General features: G+C 34.2%; 1 pseudogene; it reads left to right on the top strand.

Moving 5' to 3' along the window:
* Window positions 1-509: 509 nt before the first annotated feature.
* On the top strand, window positions 510-25,337 carry LOC125656387 (leukocyte elastase inhibitor-like; annotated as a pseudogene).
* The last annotated feature ends 194 nt before the right edge of the window (window positions 25,338-25,531 follow it).

The following is a 25,531-nucleotide window of genomic DNA, read 5'->3' on the forward strand; positions in this document are numbered from 1 at the left end:
AAGAACAAGGCTAATAATAAATATATTTGCGATTGGAAGAAATGAAATTAAAAATATGCACTTAATGAGTAGTCAGAAGTACTCTTCCAATGAATAGCCTGAGACATTTGTGGAGGTTGTGACCTTAAAAGTGAATAAAAAATCTGATAAAACCAGATATATATAGAACAAGTGTCTTGTTTATTTTAGTGAGGGTCAAGACATAAAACAAATATCATTAACCATTATCAATAGGAATTTCGAGGACGTTATGTTAAATATGCATAAAATTCCTTCGTATACATCTTGAAATGAAGGAGCAAGGATTGTCCAAATCTTCATTTTTATCATGTAACCCTAATCGTTTCTGGTGAGAATATTAATTCAGCTCTGTGTCAATCATGTTCGAATTGAATTCTGCTACACACATGGACATCGAACTTTACTGCTTTTTGTAGTTTTCATATATAACTTTTGTAATGTACATGGCGGAAAGACAACCTCTCATCCTTTAAGAAACAACAGCTTGTATGGCTACAGTCTTTACTAAAGTTAATACGGAATTCACGTTGAGTCTATTGATGAAGTTACCATCGGATTTCAATCTTCTTTACTCGCCGTTCAGTATATCCACAGCAATAGCTATGGTTCGTTTGGGAGCCAGAGCAGAAACACTCACACAAATGGGACGAGTCCTACATTTTGACGAAATAGGACATGATATTTACCCTGTATTTGGGTCTTACATTGAATTATTATCAAATAAAACTTTTAACAATACACTGGAAGCAGCAAATAAAATCTACCAAAGAGTGAAAGTGAAAACGCGCGAATCATTTCTCCAAAATTGTACCTCATATTTCAATACGACGCTAGAGTGAGTTGATTTATTTAAGTCTGAAGAGACGAGAGAGAAAATAAATTCCTGGGTCAGTCGGAACACGGAACACGAAATTCAAGGCTTTATTCCAAAAGGTGCACTGAACAGCCTTATATTCATGGTTCAAGTAAACGCCAATTACTTCAACGAAACTGGAAGAATCGGTTTGAAGATAAGGTCACTCGAGTGATTAAATTTGAGAACGGGAAAGGGATCTGACAAACATGATGTCTCAATCAACATTTTCAGATTTTGCAATATGCCGGATATGTTGCTCAAAACAATAGAACTTCCATACGCTGGGAACACTTTAAATATGTTGATTATTCTCCCCACGTCATTGAATGGTTTAGAAAAGCTGGAAAAGAGTTTAATCGTGACAGTAATCAAGAACGTGATTAACCAACTTAGAAAAAAAAGAAGAAAGTTAGATTGTATCTTCCATAATTTCAAATGGAATCTTCGTTTTTGTTGATTTTCCATTGATCAGCAATGGGCATGTTATTGCCATTCGACAAAAATAAAGCTGATTTTTAAAGAATGAGCATGCAAAATATTTATCTTTGCGAGATCTTCCACAAAGCTTTTCTCGAGTTGAATGAGAAGGGCACAGAGGGTTCAGCGGCTACAGGAGTCGGTATGATGGGTCGTTCTGGATCACACCATCGTTTCGAGCCGATGACCCTTTCCTTGTTTTAATCCGGAATCATGCCGGTGACGTCATTTTGTTTGCTGGGAGACTTCATAGTCCATCCCAAATCCATTCTACGGTGTAAAGGAAATTCGGAATGAACTCTATGCATATAACTTAATGGTAAGTATAAATGATTCTATGCAAATAAGATAATCAAAATGCACAATATCCACTAAAACTTTCCTTGTACGTACTGGTAATCTGAGCATGTGATATTTGTACGTACTGGTATTCTGTGAGTATTGGATGTATGTGACAGGCACTGTGTAGGTTTGACATTGACGTCACATTATGACACTATATATTGCTTCTTTCGGGGGAAAACAATGTAAACAAAAACGAATTTGGTGCAAAGGCATACACTACATTAATTGAGACAATATCAGTTTGAGAAAAAGCAAAAACCTCTATACAATATCGGTGTTTGTCGAACTCTTAATCTTGTATTGCTGATAGCTATGGGATTGATCACTGTTCGGTATTTTCACCTATCATTATATATAACCATATTAATCTAGATGCTCACTTGTTGAAATGTATTATATTCCATAACCCACTTGAAAATAAAGTATTGCGCAACTGTTGCTATTCCATTCATGGTATATCATATGGCCATTATAGTACTGATCCACTTTCTGTGAAACCTAAAATATTAAGGCACAATATGCAATGAATAATTAAAAAGTAGATAAACATATCTATTGACATGTATCTATCTATTTATATTTCACCATACCTTAAAATGGATGAAATACTGCCAAAAACGGCGTAAAACCATAATCAATCGAACATTCTGCCTTACCACAAAATTCATACCCTTGCTTGCACTAAATCGATTTAGTGTACATTTAATGTTCGCAGTCCGTGTGACGTCATTGAGGTCGTACACTTAAGTCATTCAACATCAGTCTAAACACTTCTAAAAAGGAATCTAACCCGTCCGTAACTGACATGGTTATACTCCTTTTTATACATTGATTCCTTGAGAAAAATTAAAAATAAAAGAGATAAAAAATGAAAACGTAGATGTTATCTTTATGAACTAATCTTTAAATTCCTTTCATTGATGTAGAGGCTACAAATGAAACATTTTTGCTAGTTGTTCACAAAAGCTTACGTGAATGCATAGCCCATTCAACTTTGTTTTTGGATTTTGTTCTTGCGAATGCTAAACGTTTAGGGGTATTGAACTTGTTATGGTGCAAGTTCTGTTGAAAAAATGCGGCTTTACTTAATAAATCGTAATATTCAGGATGTGTAAATTGCCACAGTTTGGTAGTACCAACATTCCGCTTCAACAAAAGCCATGAAGCATAACAACAACTTTTCCAAAAGACGAGATATTGTTTATCAAAACATACTCTCTAATGCTGTTTTTATTCGTGCAATATCTGTGTAAATTCATATGAAATTGTCATAGAATTACATGTAACACTCTGAGTAAAACAAAACAAAACAGGCAAACATAGGACTATGAAAACATTGAAAATGTTATTCAAGCAGTCTACACCAAAAGCTATTTCATCAAATCAATCTGTTTATTATTTCAAAGGGGTTCTATATCTTTTGTCTGGATCTTGTTCAGAGTTAACGTGGTTCTTACATAAAACAAATTACTAAAATGCGCTTTACAAGGGTAAAACTGTAATGCATAAAAAAAACACAAAAAAGAAATCAAATGACAATATTGCATAAGATCATATATCTGTAAAATTATCAGAATAAAACACTATAATTAAGATCGACAAATAAAGCTTTTTTATGATGTCTCTGGTTCTTTTTCAGGGTGAGTCTGACTCTGCTGTATATGCACTACTACTACGTCCGGAGAAGTCCAGCGTTCTCTTTTCAGCAGTAACATGATGGGAAGAGCGAAAGAAACCAACGACGAACCCAACAACATGAAGTTCATCTGCAAGATACACAACACTAATTATATCATGATATCAATTGATATTCAAAGTATTTTAAGGATATGGTAAAATGATATCAATCACTAGAATTCGATTGGATCACATTCATGAACAGTTAAGCAGAAAAAAAATGTTTTCACAATGATATTTGTGTCAAAACGTTAAATGTGCAGCGGTAAATCGTATTGGTATAAAAAATGGCGTCCAAAAGTTGGATTATGAAATGCTAACACTGTAATTTACCTACTACTCTTCTCGAAATTTATATATGCATAACTAGGTCACGTGACTTGGTAAATTATTGTCATATATTATTCCTCGATATGACTTATTACTCGTTGTGTCGCAAAGCAATACGTCATTGTGTATGTAAACATAGATTGGGGAAATCTAAAGATTTATTGCCAAGCTTAAACAGAGAAGTGTAAGTAGGTTTCAGAGCGGAATAAAACAGTTCGATATTGATAGGAGTTTGAGCCTAAACTGGTGTACATTGTATTCTGTAATTAAGCGGTAGACTGAGAGATGTTCCGTTGAAAACAAGCCAAAACACGGGAAGAAAATAAAACTTAAGTGCAGGACTGATGATCAGTTTTGAGGTTAGTAAAACACATTGTGCAGAGTCTTTGAGGGAGATTACGTAGAGACCAGTTTAGGGAAAATACTGTGTCAGAAGTAACTGTGAAAGGATGTCTGTTTCGGTATATACATCACAGACGAATACCAATGGCCATTCCCAATACATTACATACAGAACATTTACATGTACAAGTCCCTTCCTAAATCAATAGTCAGGATAATACGATTAATGCGATATACCACGATATATTAGGTACATTTCCATTATTTCTATTCATCCATATTCAGATATGGTGTTCTTCAAATCAGATCCGTATGTTGCTTATAAAACGATGTACATTACTTTATATATCTGATTACTATCACGATCTTGTTTCACAATACATCCTATAATTGGGTCAAATGCTGTCTGACGTGTTTTATACCGATTGTTAGGTCGTTCTTGGCACACTGATTTGACCCAGAAGTAACTCCGTTTACGTGATCAAGATATAGGGCTCACGGCAGATGTGACCGGTCGACAGGGGATATTTAGTCCTCCTAGGCACCTGATCCCACCTCTGGTATATCAAGGAGTCCTTGTGTATCCGACTCTTTATTTTGTATTGATGATAGTTATGGGATTGATCACTTTTCGTTATCTTCACCTATCATTAGATATAAGCATATTAAACTCGATGTTCACCTGCTGAAATGCATTATATTCCATTACACACTCGAAGATAAAGTATTGCGCAACTGTTGCTATTCCATTCGTGGTGTATGATATAGCCATTATAGTACTAATCCACTTTCTGTGAAACCTATAATATTAAGACACAATATACAATGAATAATTAAAAAGGTAGATAAACATATCTATCTATCTATCTATCTATTTATCTATCTATTTATCTATCATTTCTTTCTTTAATTTCCATTACACACAATTCCTTTGATATATACTTACATAGTTACAACGTAATTCATGTTGGTTGCAAACAACATGGTTCTATAAAACGGAATGACGGCAAATTCTGCATAAAACGTGCTCGCTGATTGGACAATTCCAAGTGTTGAAATTATAATAGACATGGCAGAACAAGTGGAAAGAGCGATAACCATAGGATAAACTTTTCTGCTGTAGAAATCCGAATTTCCTGAATAAAATAATGCTTCATAATTATACGTACAAAACAACGTCATTTTTATATATTAGATTCATATATATTCACAGACACATGTACAGGACACAATGTCACTTCGACGGAGGGAGTAATATTGCGGATATTTCTGTTCTGAATGTTTATAGAAATAATGAACAAGTTATAACGTTGAATATTACAAGTTTAGTTGTTTATCTTACAAATAGCAAATCATTTTGCGGTAAAACTTGTGAATTATTTTTCTTATGATTTCTTAGCAAATACACAAAGCAATACATTTGATCTGTGACAACTCTGAATGCCGCAATGCTTTGTGAAAAAAAATGATATTGAAATAAGTATGCCCCTTTCTGCGTCGAAACGTCACTAGTGGATTTTTTTCACTGCTTCATATTTGAATGTCTATTTTCTTGCTTTATGTGTTAAGGTGAAAACATCAACGAACAATGATCGAACTCATAATCCCCTGCACCATCACCTTGTTTGTCAGTAGCTTGTCATAGCTCTTATCCTTAGATGAATTTGACTCCACATTTTTGGCACACTGTTTCCCCCTATAATAGCTCTAAAACTTCATTGTTATTTCGGAGTTCAAACATTTCGGTTGAGCATCACTGAAGAGACATTATTTGTCGAAATGCGCATCTGGTGCATCAAAATTGGTACCGTATAAGTTTTACATTACAATCACATCATATAATACAGAAAAGTAAGAACTCATCAGTCCATTAATACTTGAAGTCACGCTAGTGATAAAGTGCAACATACATGTACATTGACTTGTTATTGATACTCTGCCTGTAGATATTTAAGACGGAAAGTACAAATTCTCAATCAGTTTGGTCGGACAGAATCAATTATGAATACATTATGAAGGCGCCGATGGAGGAGAGGTACATGCATCGTTAATATTGACTTAGATGGAATCTATCGAATCGAAATATATATATATATATATATATATATATATATATATATATATATATATAGTTAATAGATTGACACATCTAAATGTTGAGTTGAATGTCACAGCAAAATATATCCTCCTATGCAGAACATTTTGAATAGATGATAAATTCTGTTCAATAGAATAAAAAAGGCAAACCAGCTGATAAAGGAGCAACATTTGTGGTCATGGAAACCCAATAGACTCGTGGAAGACATAATTTCCAAATAATCTCAATGAGGAACTAAATTTGTTATCTACTTCAGATTATTATGTTACATACTGATTAATCTTGACTACTGACTACTACGTACTCCTGATAAAGATAGATGACTCACTAAATTTTGTCTATCAGAATTGCTACAGCCATAATTGATTATTTTCTCTCTCTCTCTCTCTCTCTCTCTCTCTCTCTCTCTCTCTCTCTCTCTCAAACACACACACACACACACACACACACACACACACACACACACACACACACACACAGAGAGAGAGAGAGAGAGAGAGAGAGAGAGAGAGAGAATAATCAGTTATGGCTGTAGCAATTCTGATAGACAAAATTTAGTAGCTATTTTGATATATAACTTACCATATCATTTTTTCAGAGTTTTATTCAGCCATTACTCTCATGACATACCTTCAAATAATTTCTTCAAGAATACTAGAATTCCTCCAGTAACGATGGATATGATAAAACCACCAAACAGAAAGTAGGAGAGTATGTTCGTGAATTCACTAACTAGAAAAAAGGGAATTGCAGAACAGACGTCTACTTTATGTTACATCTACATTACAAGAACTATAGAGGTAAATTGTTAAACATGCAATTATTTCTTTTACCATTCCTTCAATTACTTTATTTGATGAAAACAAAATTGAGTTTATACAAATCAAGATGAGATGAATAAGTGTTCACTTTGATTTGCATGAATAATATTTCTAACAAAATGTTAAACAGAGAAAACAAAAAATTCTGAGTTATATGATGAACTCCTACCCATTGAATCAGTTTCCAGTACCACAGAAAATTGTCTGTTAACCAACCCTATGTAAGCCATCCATCGTAGACATAGAACCCATATCCATATCAGATAAAGAAAGAATCGAATGGTACAAACAGATTCTCCAAACGTGGGATCTGAAATATACAACAAAGTAAACGCAGAGAACAAACCTGCGACTGTTGTATTCTAAATTCATTGCCAGCTGTCTAAAATCAAATTCTAAAGTTAAGTTTTCTTTCGTCATTTGTTCGCATTTCATTTTCCGAACGAACGTAACTTTAACATTGTCATTTGTTCACAATTCATTTTTATAATTTTACCTTCGTAAATTGTTTGTATTCTATTTTCATAATTCAACGTTACTTTTGTTATTTGATCGCATTTCATTTTAATTTTCAAAATGTAACTTTACCTTTGTCATTTGTTTGCATTTCATTTTCAAAATTGTCATCAGTTTTGTCAGGTTCTGCCGTAGTCCTTTCCGAATATACCTCTGTTTGTTTCCAATGAAGAAAAGTATTGGTTAAAGTAACAACAATTTGGACTGCTGCTATACCCCAAAATATGTGTTTCAGTTCCATTCCCCTTTGATAAAGTACCTGAAGAAAATCAATATTCTAACATTAGATATGGAAAACATTTTACATATAGTTACAGAATCCACAACGATCTATTAGCTTAGAATATCTTTTATGTAATTATCTATACTAGAGTGGTAAATCACCATTAGTTTCAATGCCTAGTCGTAGCCTGTTCACTCAATTTATGTTATCATATGAGGAAATCAAATAAAGGACTAGACTGTTTCGTTATAGTCACATTGGCCTCCACCAATCACAACATAAAATGACAGAAAGTAAAATAGGATTAACTGTGTGCATCTCTTCTGTGAAATACAAATAATATAAAAATTACATTGCTATATCTAAGTTCCGAAATGTTAGGTACCTTAACTATCAAAAAGGCAACAGCAGACGAGTCGAATGCTCCGTTCAGAACCGTAACAAAAAAGCCCTTGCCTTTCCGAATATAAGATACAACCTGCAAATGCAAGATACAACCTGCAATGAAATATATTTTGTATTCACAATAAACAAAAGATAACTCATATTACAGAAATTCTGCTTAGTATTAGACTTGTTTGTTGTCTGTGATACTAAACAAGATTATTTGGCTATCAATCATATCACAGTCACTATAATGTATATGTATGTAACTTAAACTATTAATTGCTATGTAAAGAGAAGATTAAAGGTGACCAATCTCATAAATTCTATAAGGAATACAAGATTATGAGTAGGACACGCACGGTCTCCTGGACACACCAAAGGTAGGATCAGGTGCCTAGCAGGAATAAGCATTCTGTTGACGAGTCACATCCGCTGTGAGCATTTTATCTTCATCTGGTAAACGGAGTAATCCGTAGTCAAATTGAATATGTAAAGAACTGTTTAACAATTAGTATGAAACAGATCATAAGGCCTTCAACCTAACGTAGTATTTACCAGTAAATTCATAACAACTATTGCTAATATCAAACGAGACTGTCGAAATCTTTGTAACTTATTTGTCAGTAGCTTACCTCGATTTAGAAATTTATCATACGTAGAACACACCCTTCTGTACCGAATCAGGTGATAAACATACAGAGGGGATAATGGAATATTATTACATTGATATGGACAGTTGATGATGGAGGAGCTGAAATCATCCCATTTATCATAACGTTTAGTTGCGAGTTTGCCGTTAACGTCTATGTTCAATAGAATATCCCAATATGAAGCAGATGAGGAACAGACTTTGTGATGATTTCGAGATCACTGGGATATATCGGAATAGCTTATGAATATGAAAAGTCTTAATAGACAAAACGTCTTCGATATTTTAAATATTGGGTTGAAGGCCACGGCAAGATATTTTTGAATAAATGTCTGCCTATTAAGAATATGAAAACAGGTCGGCTAATAAATGAGCACAGTTCGTGTCCATGGAGAATTCTACAGACTGTTGGAAGAATTGATCACCAAAGCCCACGTAAATGTAAATATTTTCAATGAAGAACTACATCATCTTATTAATATATAATCACTACGTCCAAAGAAAGATAAAGATTTCAGATGACATATTTTATTGGTTTTGTTTTCTTGGTAACGATGAGGTGCGTTATTGAAGGTATTTCATTCAGTGCAGAAATAGTATGTCAAGTAGACTGAATACCGGTCTTATGATTAAACAAGGGATGCTCGTCATATTAGTTTAATCAACGGACGATTGTTTCGCGATCAGGTTGTCTTACGTTCAAGTATCTAATTTGACAGACTTGTAACATTTAGTCGCTGAATAAGTAGCACATGTGTGTGTCTTCTATTTCAAAATCACTCGATCAAATTAGAAGCGTTGAGTTTAGATGGTGTATCTTTTAACCTCTTAAAACTGAATGTTTTCGCAATTCATAATACGAGGTTAGGAACATTTAAATGCCACTCGTGTTTACTCCAGTATAACAGTGATCAAACTCATAACTCCTATAAAGGATACACAATTAAGAGTAGGGTAAACACGGAGCCCCGGACATACCAGAGATAGGATCAGGTGTCTAGGGGGAGTAAGCATCCACTGTCCACCGGTCTCATCCACCGTGTGATATGTCACACCCACACCTATGTCCTTTATGATTTCCACTTTGTTAATATCTTACAATTCCACTTTGATGCAGTGGTATATGTACATTGAATCATAACATGATCTAACGGGTTTGTTAAGGAATGATCCACGAAAAGTGGGTCCCAATAAAATTCAGTAATGCTGCTCTTAAATTTATGTGTAATCTTTTATTTCCACTTGTACTTGTATATATTTTAGAACAAAAGATAAGGTTTCATATATATATATATATATATATATATATATATATATTGTACATACTCAAATTTGGTTTCGGAAAGTATTACTCTAAAAAAATACTTGCGTGCATGTCTGTCATGATTAAAGCCAATCCACTAACATCGACCAGTGTAAGTCCAGGGAAGAACAGCCAAGGGATATCTGGAGAAACAAAATTAAACAAAGACTTGTATTGGTATCAAAACGCGACATAATTTACCGATAGCATGTTGATTATGTGAGGACACAACGAGAGAGAGAGAGAGAGAGAGAGAGAGAGAGAGAGAGAGAGGACTGACCAGTGGAAGTGAAACTCAAAAGAAGTAGACCACATGGATAAATGCATCTGGAATGAAATTGAAAACAATTCTTATAAGCTATATGAAAGTACAAAATGTATGCTGGCGTGTAGGGAATTCGGAGAAAAACGGTGTTCCTTCAGAAACTGAACAGTGATCTCCAATTTCTAATGCGTAATCATTGCTTTATGTATATCCAAATCGTTTTAGTGTGAATGCTTTTAATTCCTAAAACGTAAAATTTCAATGTCTTTCTTTGTTACGAAAATCACGTATTTTAAAGATGATCTATATACAAGCTGTACAAATGCCAGGGACATAAACAAATACATTCATACACACATGTACTTCCTGTCAGTCTGACACGAATAAAAGATATAGGTGCTGTACAAATATTACCGGTAAAACACGCGGGTCATAATATATATATGTATGTAAATTTTACAGTCTGGGATAATCTAGAAATAGTAAACAATGTGTACAACGTCATTTTAATTAACATGCGTTATCAAAAATTTATAATTGTTCTTTAGAATGTTAGTTGAAGCGCCAATCTAAATCCAATTTGTATATGCAATTTAAGAACTGGTTACCCGATCGACCACAACTATCTTAATCCGGCCCTAATTCTGACTGTAATTTGAAATAAGAAAAATCTTAACATTTCAAACAGTCGTGTTGTTCAATGTGTAAGGTAAACACAACTAATCATAACTTTAGCAGTATATTTAGGCTTTACGGCACAGGGGCTAAGCCCGTTTTGGGCCCGAACTCTGTAATACCATAAATATAGAAAGGGGTCTAACTCTGACCCAGATAAAAAAAACAACAACTAACCACTCGCTTTAGATGCCTCAAAAATCAGAAAGTAGGTGTGACATGCGTCTCCTTGAATAGATTAATGTTTTAGCTACTTGCATGCCATATTTCAAGCCACATGTTCTTAAAATAACAGAGATATACGTCATCGTTCTCTCGATTTCACGTTTTTAATTTTACTAGGACCTTTACCGGTTCAGGTTGGTTTCTCGCTTATGACAACAGCGAAATTCAGACTAGTATGGAAGATTATGGACTTATCAATAACAATTTCACACCAATTTGTTTCTAATAATCTAAGTAAATGATTTCACAAACACGTGGAGTTTTTGGGCTATTAATTTTCATTTTGTCTTTCTAGATTACAAAGAATGCTCTTCTTAGCATCTGTCTAAATAGCTGTAGAACTGTAGCTCTCTGAAAAAAATATTTTGACGGAACAGAGAGCTGCAGATCCACACCTTATAAAAACCTCCGATTTACGGCGCACAAAAAGCTGCACACGGTTGAGGCCTTATATCGTTGTATTTTCTTGAGTTACTGTCTCATAAATTCAATATTAAAAAAATTCTCAACATATTTTCCTACTATACTTGTGTCCAAACATATATACCTTCAAATATTCTTTAAAGCCCCATACGACCTGAAAACTCCCAGCTTCAAATGCTCCATGTTAGGTAGCCGGTCAATTCGAATCCCGGTCAATTTCCATACTTGCACAATAACGTCTAGATGTGAACTAATGTCCCCGCAAATAGTTTAGTTAAATATTTTAAATAATATATCATCCCAGTGCCTTTAAATAATTATTATTCAAATAGCTAAACTCACGGCAATGCGGCTTTCTTTAGTCTGGTCCGGTCTCCATCCCTGCCACACGAGTGTTGAGGACTTTAGTAGCATTTTTCATGAATCAAGAGCTTATTTTACCTTTAGAAAAACTATATTTGTTAATTTCTATAAATAATTCGTGTTGATAATAAATGAAGAGGGGATACATAACTAACAACGAATTTGATGAATAGATACCAACAAAAACAGGGTTCGAATACACAATTTCTGAGTTGCCCAATAGTTCTTTCCCTTTGCGGAACTCTTACGCACAGTGAGGCGCAAAACATACTATCATCCAAACGCGGTGGGTACAAATGCTTAGCGCAGGCTGCCTTCATATATTGCCTAAAGGATGATTACCAGACATCATGCAACCACCCAAACTGCAGGGACACACAATATTAGTAAGTTTATTAGTATTTAATAATCAAATAGCTCAAACAAAAATCGATAATCACCATTTTTCTTTGATTAAAATATCGCTCATGGAGAAGAGGAAATAAAAAATAATTTCATATTAAATTTCATGACCTAATTCAATCAAATATTATTCTTGATATGGTCAGTTTAATGTATACCAACGGCTGATATAAACAAAATTTACGCTTTCATCACTGTTATCCGTATTTACATAGCTAATGTATAGCATATGTATACATCTTGTACCCATCCAAGCGTTCAACAGAACACTGAAGGTACCTCTATCACAGAAGAGCTGGTATCTCGGAAGTTGCGTATTGACCGGCTACCTACATGTAACATGGTTACGTCAACAAACGAAATCATTTGAAGCTGGGAGTTTTCGGATCGTATGGGGCTTTAATGAATATTTGAAGGTATGTTTGGACACACGTATAGTCGGAAAATATGTTAAGATTTTTTTTTATATTAAATTTATGAGACAGCAACACAAGGATACAAGGATATAAGGCATCAACCGTGCGCAGCTTTTTGTGCGCCGTAAATCGAAGGTTTTTATAAGGGCTGGATCTGTAGCTCTCTGTTCCGTCAAAATATTTTTTCAGAGAGCTGCAGTTCTGCAGCTACAGTCGAAATGGAATTTGACAGTTTTACGGAAAATGCTAAAAAAGATACAACGTTATACATCTCTCATATTCCAGAAGGAAAACCAGCCATTGGGACATTTTCATTTAATTAGAATTAGTTTATTTCAACACAGAATTACTAGATATCAGAGCCATCATAGCACGTTTGTATTTCAAGACCTCTGGTGGGTGTGGTATCGTGATTCAACGTTAAAAACTGACATCTGACATACCGGGGGGGGGGGGAGTGATAACGATATACGATTAATGTTTATTTTCTAACTCTACATAATTCGAAACAAACATTTTGAAAATATGATAGTAAATCATAATAAACTTATTTATTTGTCTTAGTTACATATCAAATTGCTATATCTAAGATAGAAGCACAAAAGTTGCATTATATTTCACCCCCATTCATAGTATATGAAATCCTTCAGCAGTTGTCGTATTTCAAAAGGACTAATTTGCACAACAAAGAATACGCCTAATTTTAGACTTTACGTACATGAAAACAAGCCTCGTTTTGGTTGTCCCCAGTCTTCGATGTAGAGTTCCAACAACAATTGATAAGGTAAACAACACGACACAGGCAACACTAAAGAACATGTTGAGATACTCCTCCTGATCGGGACATGCGTCGGATGGGTCCCTGGTTCGATTCCCAGGGCACAGATTCCTGTACAGTCCAATTTCCTTGTAAACAAAAACCAGCGAGCTCCAGCCAAATTGAATTCCGCTGAACAAAGTACATTCCACGATCGATAGGAGAACTGCAATAAAGAATATACATACTCACGTTAACTAGATTTATCTGCAGATACATTTTCGGTACTTTCAGTACAAAGTGGACCAACTCCATGTAATTAATAAAACAATATGGTGAATATAACGCGGTGATAATGCTCATATTCTATATAAATGGTCAAGAAACATCAAAGTATGAAGTGATTGTAGGTAATTTACTGTAGAACTAATCAAAATCAAACTTAAACTGTACAGGATTTCAGATAGACTTGCTCAAGTCTCTATGTTGTTTTTATTACTTTATCATTTTGTCCAAATTTTACTGTATTTCAGAAGTCTAATATCTGATCTCTATCATACTTAATGTTACTAAACATATATGTTTGATATTATTATAACGTATTAAAGAGATAATTGATTATTAAACATAGAGACTTGATCAAGTCTAGATTTCAGATTAAATATTCAATTTCATATGATTTTCCTAACCATTGATATATTGCAATCGCATACTTTTGCATTAGCTCTGACGTAAATGTATTTAATGGGTGTTTCAATTTTAAATTCATGACCCATATGAGTTTGTTCTGCGATAAAATAAAGCTACATGTAATACCGAATTACCAAATTTAATCTGTGATTTTGCAAGCATGTTCAAATATACTTGACCATGAACTATTTCGTTTAGATCAGGGATTACATTCTTACACATTTCTTTTCTTGAATTGCGGCGGACAATCTTGTTTAGCTTGGCTAGCCGGATGAAAATTTAATTGTTCAATTCGTACGTATATGCATTGCAAATGGTCGACCGGTTTGCGGTTACAAATATTCGTTAGGAATTTGATACAAGACAGCCTCATATTTCTAGTTCTTCACATCAATTATTATACATATGGAGTATTTAACACTATATCACATGATCAGGACGACGATAGAAAAGAGGGTGTATCATTTTAGTCGCACACGGGAGAGTGTCGAGCTGTCACCTCGTTACACGAATACAAGCAATACATCACTGCATCTATTGTAAAGTTACAATAAAACCCATCCATTTTGTCTTCTTTTAGTATATTCTCATTTCACAAAAGATCGAAATGAATCGCGAATATTAGGTAGTATTAAAACAGTTTTCTCACGATGACATCTTTTAAAAACAAAATATTACTATATAAATCTGAGTGTGAACTATTTTTTTTAATTCGTCCAATCTATCTTTTTTTATTTCAATAACGCATTGTAAGGCCTGTATTGTAAATATCTTATTGTTACAATTGCACAAAAACTGGTGGACGTTGCAAAATTGTAATAAAAATGTTCAGCAATGTAAATATGGGCAAACTGTAGACGATTTGAGAAAATGATCGGCTTTTGATTACAAAGAGGTGCTTTTTTTTTTTTTTTTTTTTAACTTTCTAGTATATTGTTTTTATTAAACATGAGAAAATAGGAAAAACAATTCCTGTAGTGAAAAATTGCGCTGTGTATGTAAGAAATTTGAACTGTAATTCATTGTACAGCATACATGCACAGTGTGTAGATGTAGAGGAATTGTAAATATTCAGGTAGAGGGCACCATTACCAATTTTTGTGTAAATAATAGTACACGCGTACGAAGAGATCTACATCTCTCTCTCTCTCTCTCTCTCTCTCTCTCTCTCTCTCTCCATGTATATACAAACCAGATCAACATTCAGATACAGCTGCGTGGACTGTTGTCGCGTCTAGTCAAGAATAAGTATCATATCAACACACCATGCCCGAATTTCCAAGGTAGGGGCATTTTCTACATGTTTTAAAATACAGACAATTATTATTCTATATAAACCCCAACAAAGGATACATGTTCATGTATGTCAGACCTGTTTTTCTACCTGAAGAGGGATTTAATCGTGCATGTTTATATAAGCAAATCTGTAATATTTCAATTTACATTTTGGCTTGAATAAAGTTGAAGATGTATAGTGTACATATGAACCCTCATTCAAAAACCCTATTTGACACTTTCCTGTATTGTTTGACACCGACATGACAGAGAAAGTTGGACATTGTAATGACACATTCCAGTTTGAGTTACTTTTTTTTTTTTATAATGGACAGGTTGTTTGCCACATTTACCGTTCATGTAGGTGATGGTAGTGCTGGTTCTGTGTTCCTCAGCGTCTTTAAGATAAGACTAATAATAATAATGAATGTAATACGAAACAATGATAGAACGTAATATTAAAAGTCGCATTTCACACACACTATATATAGATATAGATATAGAGATAGATAGATAAATAGATAGATAGATAGATATAGATAGATAGGTATAGATAGATATATAGATCGATAGATAGATAGATACATGTGGAGGGATAAACATATTTGTACATTAGAAATCTGTTTCTGGTGCAATTCATATGGACGTAATGGAAAACGTATTTGGTCAAGATATCGAATTTCAAATGTTCCGGAGAATATTTACATGTGTGTTTGCTACTCATTGTTACTACAGTAACTTTATTTTGAATATATTGTACGTTTTTGCTTCCATGATATGAACATTTATTTTAACCTTGTACATTTAAATTTGAATTTTAAGACATCCAATCCATAAAAAAAATTCAGAAAAGATCAATATATGTAGCACTGAATCTTTTGTGTAAGCAATGTCAAAGCTTTATGAGATAAAGATGGCGGTGAGAAAGTAGATGACGCCCTGATTCATCCATGGTGAATTAGATATTCTTATATGAGTTATTTCCCTTTGTAGAAATTCAGAAAATATTAAATATTTTCAACATTTTTAAGGTGACCTTTAGTTTTTAGTTTTCTTTGCATATTTTATAAGATCATAGTATTACAAGTCCTTTTATTGCGAGATTTCTTAGGAAATTATACTCTGATTGACTGTATGTGCTAGAAATGTATTTTTCTCATATGGATTAATATCAATTATTTTTCATTTGATACCAAGTTTTGCATTACATAGCAATCAATTTGTGGGGGAAAGGGATGTTTTGCGGATCGGATACCTTAAACATTCATTGTTTATCATCACTGAAATAACATACACCACGGGGATTCATTATTGAAGGATTAAGTTCCTCCGCATATGACCTGTTTGAGCTGAATTTTCTTCTTCAGAAAACAGAATTTGGTCTAAATTATACATTTTCTGCCTTTTGAATTAAACATTCAATCTCTTGCCCTTTCAAAAAATAAACATAGGCGGACTAGTGAAAAGAATTCCAGAAGAAAATAAAAAAACCTGAAGAGTAGTAAGAATGATTTAAAGTGAAGAAGACTATGGAAGGTAAGAAGTAGAGACGTTTTCTATAGTCATCTGGCCCAGATATGTGACCATGGTAAGTTATTGCATGATAATTTTGTGGTAGTCAGAAATCTGCCTTTTGATTATCATAGCAGATTGGTTGATTTGAAAGGGCTAACAAAAATGCAGACTCAATTCAGTAGCAACACATGCAGATTGTATAAGTTCGCCTTTGGAGTTTTCCGAAATTCAATTTTGCTACCAAATTTTCTTAGTGTTTTTTATTTAGGTTTCAAGTTTTGTAATCACTGTTATATGAATCGGGATAATTGACAAGTATCTTTCTCTGAGCATTGTCATACTCTCAACCACCTAATTCTACACGATATTCGGATAAAGTCAAATGCATTTCCATGTTGCTCAAGAATTATATCAATTTTAAGTTCTGACTTGTTTAGATCATCGGACTTAGTGAATGTTTTTCTACAGGTTGGATAAAACATCCCCCTTTAGCAAGGTGAAGATAACGAACAGTGATCAATCTCATAACTCCTATAAGCAATACAAAATAGATAGTTGGGCAAACACGGACCCCTGGACACACCAGAGGTGGGATCAGGTGCCTAGGAGGAGTAAGTATCCCTTGTCGACCAGTCACACCCGCCATGAGCCCTATATCCTGTTCAGGTAAACGGAGTTATCCTTAGTCAAAATCAGTGTGCCAAGAACGGCTTAACAATCGGTATGAAACCACCAAATCAATATACTGAACTTTACTTACAGTTGTCCCGTGGATATCTAGGTTAGAAGGGATAGGTCCTCGGTAGCTTTTGCTTGTCGTAAGAGGCGAATAATGGGGCAAGAAAATCATTGTCCCGTGGGGATCAAGGCTAGAATAGGTCCTCAGAACCCCTTAAGTTTGCTTATCGCAATAGGCGACTAAATGGGTCGGTCTTTTGGATGAGATCGCATAAACCGAGGTCTCGTTTCACAGCAGGTGTGGCATTATAAAGATCCCTCCTGTTCAATGGCCGTAAGCGCCGATCATAGGCCTAAATTTTGCAGCCCTTCATCGACAATGGTGACGCTTCCATATGAATGAAAAATTCTTGAGCAGTACGTTAAACTATATACAATCAACCAACTAATTTATTGTGTTATAGTCACTTTTATTGTATGCAGAGTTTTTTTAAAATGGCTTCTACTGTTTTTGTCACACACTTTACCAGTTTGTGTTTTTTCTTTCTTACAGAACAGACATTTCTGGGCGGGGAGAAGTGTGGATAGTGAACACAGGTTGAGTGAACGTCTCTTAGTCGTACAGTTCACTTGACTCGGCCCTACTTCGTCAATGATCAAGTTTTACTTCTAGTAACTAATATTTGTAAATAATTATAACCCCAGCGATAGAAACCATGTAAGACACCATTTAAACCTAGTAAACAATCTATGCCTTTATTATTCTTGGGACTGTCCTTTGTGAGATCTTTATAAGTAAGCTGAAAATATTGTTCAATATTACGTATGACACTATATTTATATTTCATAAATTAGTTTATTGTTTGTAATATGTCATATCTCAATAATCGAACCATTATTTATCAGGGTCCCCCCATTTTTGCATTGTATACTCAAAAGTAATCCACGTGCTGTCTTTTTATTGATTATATACATTTATGGGCTTCCATACATCAGATATATCGTGTGAGGCCATGCGGCTTCGGAATGTGGACAACGATTTTTATTCAACTCAATATTGCATATGTATCATATAAAGATAGGGTCTATGGATTATAGTATCTAGGAATGAACCGTTTTTTATACTGTTTATTTAGTATTGAACATGTTCATTGGTACATGTTATTTTGGGAATATAGTATGTAGATCTACACTGTATAATTTCGTAAGACATGAACTTGTAGACATTTAAAAATATGTATCACTTTCCATAATACCCTATCTTCTATTTTTTATTCGTATTTGTCATCCCTTTCCCGTTGTTTGTGTTTACAATGTGTCGTCTTTAATACGGCATGGAACACCGTAACAGCCATGTTGAATTTGCCAAAAATTTTATAAATTCAAATGACCATATCTTCAAAACGCCCAACATAAATTTATCAAACAACCTTCATTTACCTTTATTTTAAAAATCAACATTTTCCAAAAATCATAGTGTAGAAAAATCTCTAGAGGGGGGCGAGTAGGTAATGTGCTACTGGCCCATGGTCTATATACATGTAAGTTACATGCATTCCCAAAGTAACATGTACTACATTGTACCTATTGCATGTTCTATACTAGATAAACAGTATGATAAACGGTTCATATCTAGATATTATAATCATAGGCCCTATCTTTATATGATATACACAACCTTGAGTTAGTAAATATAGCTTTCAACAAAGAAATCACTGCCCACATTTCCATGTCGTCTATGGAAGCCCATTAATGTATATGATTAATCAAAAGAAAGCACATGGGCTACTAAAATTATACATAAAAATGGAGAAAAGCCTGATAAATTTATGAATTACTTGGTTTAATGGATTATATTCTACAATTGTAAAATAGATAAATGCAAGGTGAAGATAACGAACAGTGATCAATCTCATAACTCCTACAAGCAATACAAAATAGATAGTTGGGCAAACACGGACCCCTGGACACACCAGAGGTGGGATCAGGTGCCTAGGAGGAGTAAGCATCCCCTGTTGTCATATTGTCATATATTGTCATACGTACATATAGAATGAAACAACTTTTCAATTTTCAGATAACTTCTAAAGATATCACATAGGAAAAAACCATTTTTAAATCTTGTACCTGGAAAGTTGATCTATTTCAAGCTCCTATCAACATCAAGAATAAAATTGCATCATACATTATGGAAAGAATGTAGAGGATAATGACATAAAATCTTTCAAAAGATTAGAAAACACAGTCCCAAGAATGATAAAGACATAGATCATTTACTACATGTAGCAAGGAGCTTTAAATGGTGCATTACATGACTTCTATCGCTGGTGTTATAATAATTTACAAATATTAGTTACTGGAAGTAAAACTTGAGCATTGAGGAAGTTGCGCCGAATCAAATTAACTGTAAGAAACGTTCACACAACCAGTGTTCACTATCGGCACTTTTCCCCACTCATAAATGTCTGTTCTGTAAGAAAGAAACCCAAGAACAAGGGAAAAAATGCAAACGGGTAAAATGTGTAACAAAACCGTATAAGAACCCCTTAAAACTGACATGAATTAATAAATATAGTATAATTCTATATGTCCGCCATATTTCTCTGCTAATCCGCCATATTAGTTGGAATTTCTATTGTTATATGTGTCGGGGTTCGCATGGTAAATAAGGGGACGAGCTTTGCTACGCTTCACTTCACATCAATGTCTTCGATTTACCTGTGCGGGTAGCTTCGACAGGTAACACGTACATCTCCGATACTAATTTATAGGACATCAAGAAGAAATGAAATCACGTTTTGGAACACCACGCAGTGCTCAAAATTTTAATAAACATAACGTACAGTAGTAAATCATTCTAAATATATATATTTGGATAAATATATATAGAAAGCCTTTTTCTTTACGTGAACGTGCGTACATTTGCAGTAAATATGTCAAAACTATACAAAAATGCGGAGAAATATTTCATCTTTTATCTATTGATAAAATAGAATAAGCAAAGAGTATACAATCTATACCATTCACAATTACTTCAAGTAAAAAGCAAAGACATAAATACAACTGTACTTATAAAAATGGCATGTATGCTGGGCATGAAAACGCATCGAATGCGGACGACTATTTACCTGGGCCTACTCGTAATATCTGTAAAGGACCGCAGATGTACGTGTACACTTGTCGAAAATACTCTAAGTAGTAGTAAATCTCCCTTTATTTGCATAATCCATGAAACAAAACGATAAACTCCATTTGCATTCCAACAGTAAACAACATTGTCCATTGTACAGACTGCGACACACTTAGCCCGTGCCGATCAGCTATCTTCAATCAGGGTAAGTATCAGAGTATAATATTTACCCTGTATTGTGCATGAATCCTTATACCATATGATTTACTGGTCAGAGTATTGCAGATTTATAAATCAGGAAATCATTTAGGTACATAAATTTACATATACAACACTGTACGAGTGTATGGGATGAGAGAGAGAGAGAGAGAGAGAGAGAGAGAGAGAGAGAGACGATGATCTTGTAATAATCGTGCTCTTATTAAGACAAATGATATCGTTAATTCAATAAAAAGAAAACAGTACTAGTAACTCAATATTGCTCTCATTAATTGATAATACATATTTATTTGATTCATTTAAAGCACGCATTGATTAAAAATTAAACATATTTTTAAATAATGTTATTTTCAATTACTTCATTTTATGCTAATTTGGCGCTCAATAGATTTTATATATCTATGCCATTTTGCGTTATTACATTCTGCGTCGAACTCGACGCAAATTGTACTAATGCAAAATGTAATAATCGAGTTTATCATATTATGCGTCGTTATCAAACATCAAGGGGAGAGGACAAGAGTGTCTGTCACCCACCTTTAATAACAATATCCATTTTTTGTTAGTTTGTAATGCAAGTAAAAGATACATTGAGTGACAACCCGTCCCCCACTTACCCCAGCTTGAAAGTTCTGATATAATAGTAGAAGACACACACCACCACCAATTAAGAAAATGAAGATATGAGGCACTCATAGTAGAGGACTCTAACCACCCCATCCGACCCCCAACGATTGAAGAAAATGAAGTGTAGGGGGAAATTATTGAGGTAGTCAAAGTAAAATACTCTTTAACCCTTCAACCCACATTAGGACTTTGAACATCGAACAACACATCTTGGTTTGTTTGGGTGTTTTGTTTTATTTTATTGCTGTTTTCGTTCATCTTTTTTAATTATTATTTGAAATGGCAAGACATTTTGAAGAATCCAATTTTCCATTTTTTCCCCTGTTGTACCCCCCCCCCCCCCCCCTCATGAAAAATGACGATACATGTCTGGTTATTACATGTACATTTTGTTTTGAAACACATGCATGTATACTAATTGTATGGTGCATGTAGAATTGCACCCTTTACCAAGTTTTCCTTCATTTACACAGTGTAAGGAATGGTAAACCAAATCACAAAACAAAATGCATAAAAACCAAGATATTTTCAAGCGTAGGAACTTCATTCATGAATACATAAATACATGTATTCAGAAAAATCGCATGCATGCATTGCAGGGCTATAGCATTTGTGTGTTTTAACGTTTCTGTAACATGCCATAATGATTACTTTCAGGTTTGAGTGTAATTTATTCATAAATGGCCATACCGCTGTACGTAGAAATTTCAAATTCAAATGTATTCCATAAGATGTTAATATGCACAAATCAGTAAAATTCGTGTTGAGCTTTTATTTGATATGATACAATGTCAATATACTGTAATGCATTAGTAGGATATGCAGAAGGCAAGAGTATAAACATTTTCTTTTTTTATTATCAGTATCAATATTTATATGATCACGAAAAAACATTATATAATTTATATCCGGATTCATTTATACCGATTTAGATATCAATAAAAACAAAGCTGCATAGTTTGGGAGAGGGGTTTCTAATGAGTCTGATGAAATTAAAAGAAGGAACCCAACATTTGCATTCAAACTAGATACACTTCAACATGAATTCATTTCTGCTCTGACTGAAAGCATGATTCTAAATTCGGGAACGAATCTTGCATACAAAATAATTAATAGGGGAACACATAAATTCGAGCTCCTTTGGAATTTAATGAAATGTAGATATGCACCTTTCTTTCAACACGAATTGATATGTTGTTTCAGGCACGAAAACAGGGGGTTGGGGTGGGCAGGAAGGCTGGTCTGCTTTTTTTGACAATTTACTTTTTTCCCGTTATTCTAACATACAAAGTCAGTATTTTCTACATGCACAGTTCAAACCAATATATTTTTTTAAATTTGTAATGAATTCAATTATAAGCATCAACTCCTGTAAGTTTCCAATATATTGTCAATCACAATTTTTTAAATAGCTGGAAATTGTTAATGCTTGAAAGCTTACATTTATATAAGTGATCAATTTTCTTTCCTTCTGTGAAATGATATATTATAAATCGAAGTAGGACGGTCGCGCTCTCTCTCTCTCTCTCTCTCTCTCTCTCTCTCTCTCTCTCTCTCTCTCTCAATGAATATGGACATACAGAGACCGTAAATAATTATGTGGTTCCAAAAGAGAGAACAAAACTATATTTTCATTTATAAATTTCCTTTCATATGTGTCTTTGTGTAATGAACAGTTTATTATGGATTGCAAATGTAATACAAGCATTTGCACACAGTTGTATATTTTCGATCATTATTCCCTTATTTGTATATCCAAGTTTGTATATGATCATCGAGAAATTTTGAATTGTGTACCCAATATATCCAACCAGATATTATATTCCCCATTTCTATAAACTGCAAAACCTCGAACAGACAAGCATTCAAGACAGGAAAATTTTTCGACTCTGACATCTCCCCTGCTTGAAGACACCCTGTTTGGCACGGGTGAAGTGTGTCGCAGTCTGTATAATGGAATGATAACGTGTTGTAAAGTTCTAACGAGATACAAATGGAGTTTATCATTTTGTTTCGTGGATTTATCAGAATAAAGAGAATCTAATATTTTCGGTAAGTGCACATCTCCGATACCTGTTGAATAGACGCCCGTATTTGATACTTTTTATGGCGATTGTACCTTGTGCATTGCATATTATGCATATGGCATGCACCTTTATTTTGCAAGAATTGATATAAATAATGTATTTTATGCTCTTTGTCTATTCCATTCTATCAGTATGTAATTGGCAAATGATTTATCCGCATTTATTTTATTAGAAAATGCAAATACTTGCATGGACTTAGATGTATGCATGGAAAGCTTTTTTTCTTTGCATTTTTGTCTAACTTATCTAAACTTCCAGAATGTTGCATTAGTATACAATCAATATTTTGTAATTTTGAGCAAAGCATAATGTTTTAAAATGTTATTTTATTTGTTTCTCATTGCCTATATATTACTATCGGAGATGTGCACTGGTCGAGTCCACCTAGAAAAATCACTCAGGTGTGACAATCACATTTGGGGTATATACGGGTAGAGTAAATTAGGCTACCTGAAAGAAATATGGCGGATAAGATGAGAAAGGTGTACGTATTTATTAATTCATGTCAGTTTTAAGAAACCTGCAAATAATAAAAGTGAATATGATACAATAAGTTGGTTTTTTTATTGTATTCTGTTTAACATCCCTCTCGAGAATTTTCACTCATATAGAGACGTCACCATTGCCGGTGAAGGGTTGCAAAATTTACGCTCGACGCTTACGGCCTTTGGGCAGGGAAGTATATTTATCGTGCTACACCTGCTGAGACACGGGGCCTCGGTTTTTTGCGGTCTCATCCGAAGGACCGCACCCCATTTATTAACCTCTTACCAGAAGCAAGGGGCACTGAGGAATTATTCTAACCCGGATCCCCACGGGAATAAATAAGCAGTAGATAATTTGAATATGTATAAATGTACATGCATAAGAATGACCTCAATACTCCTTTGGTTATGATATATTTTGTAACGTATTCTTATTCAAACAAAATCTGTATTTGTTTTGAAATATTTGTTTCAGACCACCTCATAGCAGTGGAAATGAAAAGAGTGATTTACAAATTGCTTTAAAGATTCGCTATCTCTCTGCACAGACTGACCTGCTACAGACTGAGGTGGAGTCAGGTAAAAAGATATGCTTGGATAAAAAATGATGACAATGAGGACATGATTCAGGATTTCCCTAGATATACTGAAGATGAGATCAGAGAACTTACACTTGGTGTATAAAAAAGTCAAACTAGCCAAGCAGTATACCCAAGAACATATGACGGAAGATGGACATGAGATATGGGTCGAGCAACACCAAATATGACTTCTTGCTGCGAAGATCCATAGCAGACATGCTTCCAGCAAATCTTATTTATGCTGGATTAGGTTCTTAGAGTGGGCAGTAACATCATGGTACTGTCGATGTAAATCAGGAGCTAGAGTAGTTGGAACTTGTGCACACGTTGCCAGTGTCATTTGGTATCTGTCATTTGCAAGACATTCAAATTTTAATCTCGAGCTCGGAAAGAACTGGCCGCATACCGTCTCTGATGCAGCAGATGTTCCAGAGTTAGTCGACGAAAGTGATAGTGACTCTGGGAACACAGAAGAATAAGATAAACATATCACCGGTGGATAAGTGTAAAACTGTTGGAATTGTTTAATTCATTTGTAAAACGTCGCATTTCCTGATGAATGATTTATCTGTATATAAGCTGTTCATACTGTAGGTTTTTTAAAATATATATATTTGCGGTTGTATGCGATGTTGCATATGATTTTGAAAAGTGTCATTCGTGCCAGTTTTAG

This window comes from Ostrea edulis, chromosome 7 (assembly GCF_947568905.1).
Source record: "Ostrea edulis chromosome 7, xbOstEdul1.1, whole genome shotgun sequence".
NCBI classification, from domain to species: domain Eukaryota; kingdom Metazoa; phylum Mollusca; class Bivalvia; order Ostreida; family Ostreidae; genus Ostrea; species Ostrea edulis.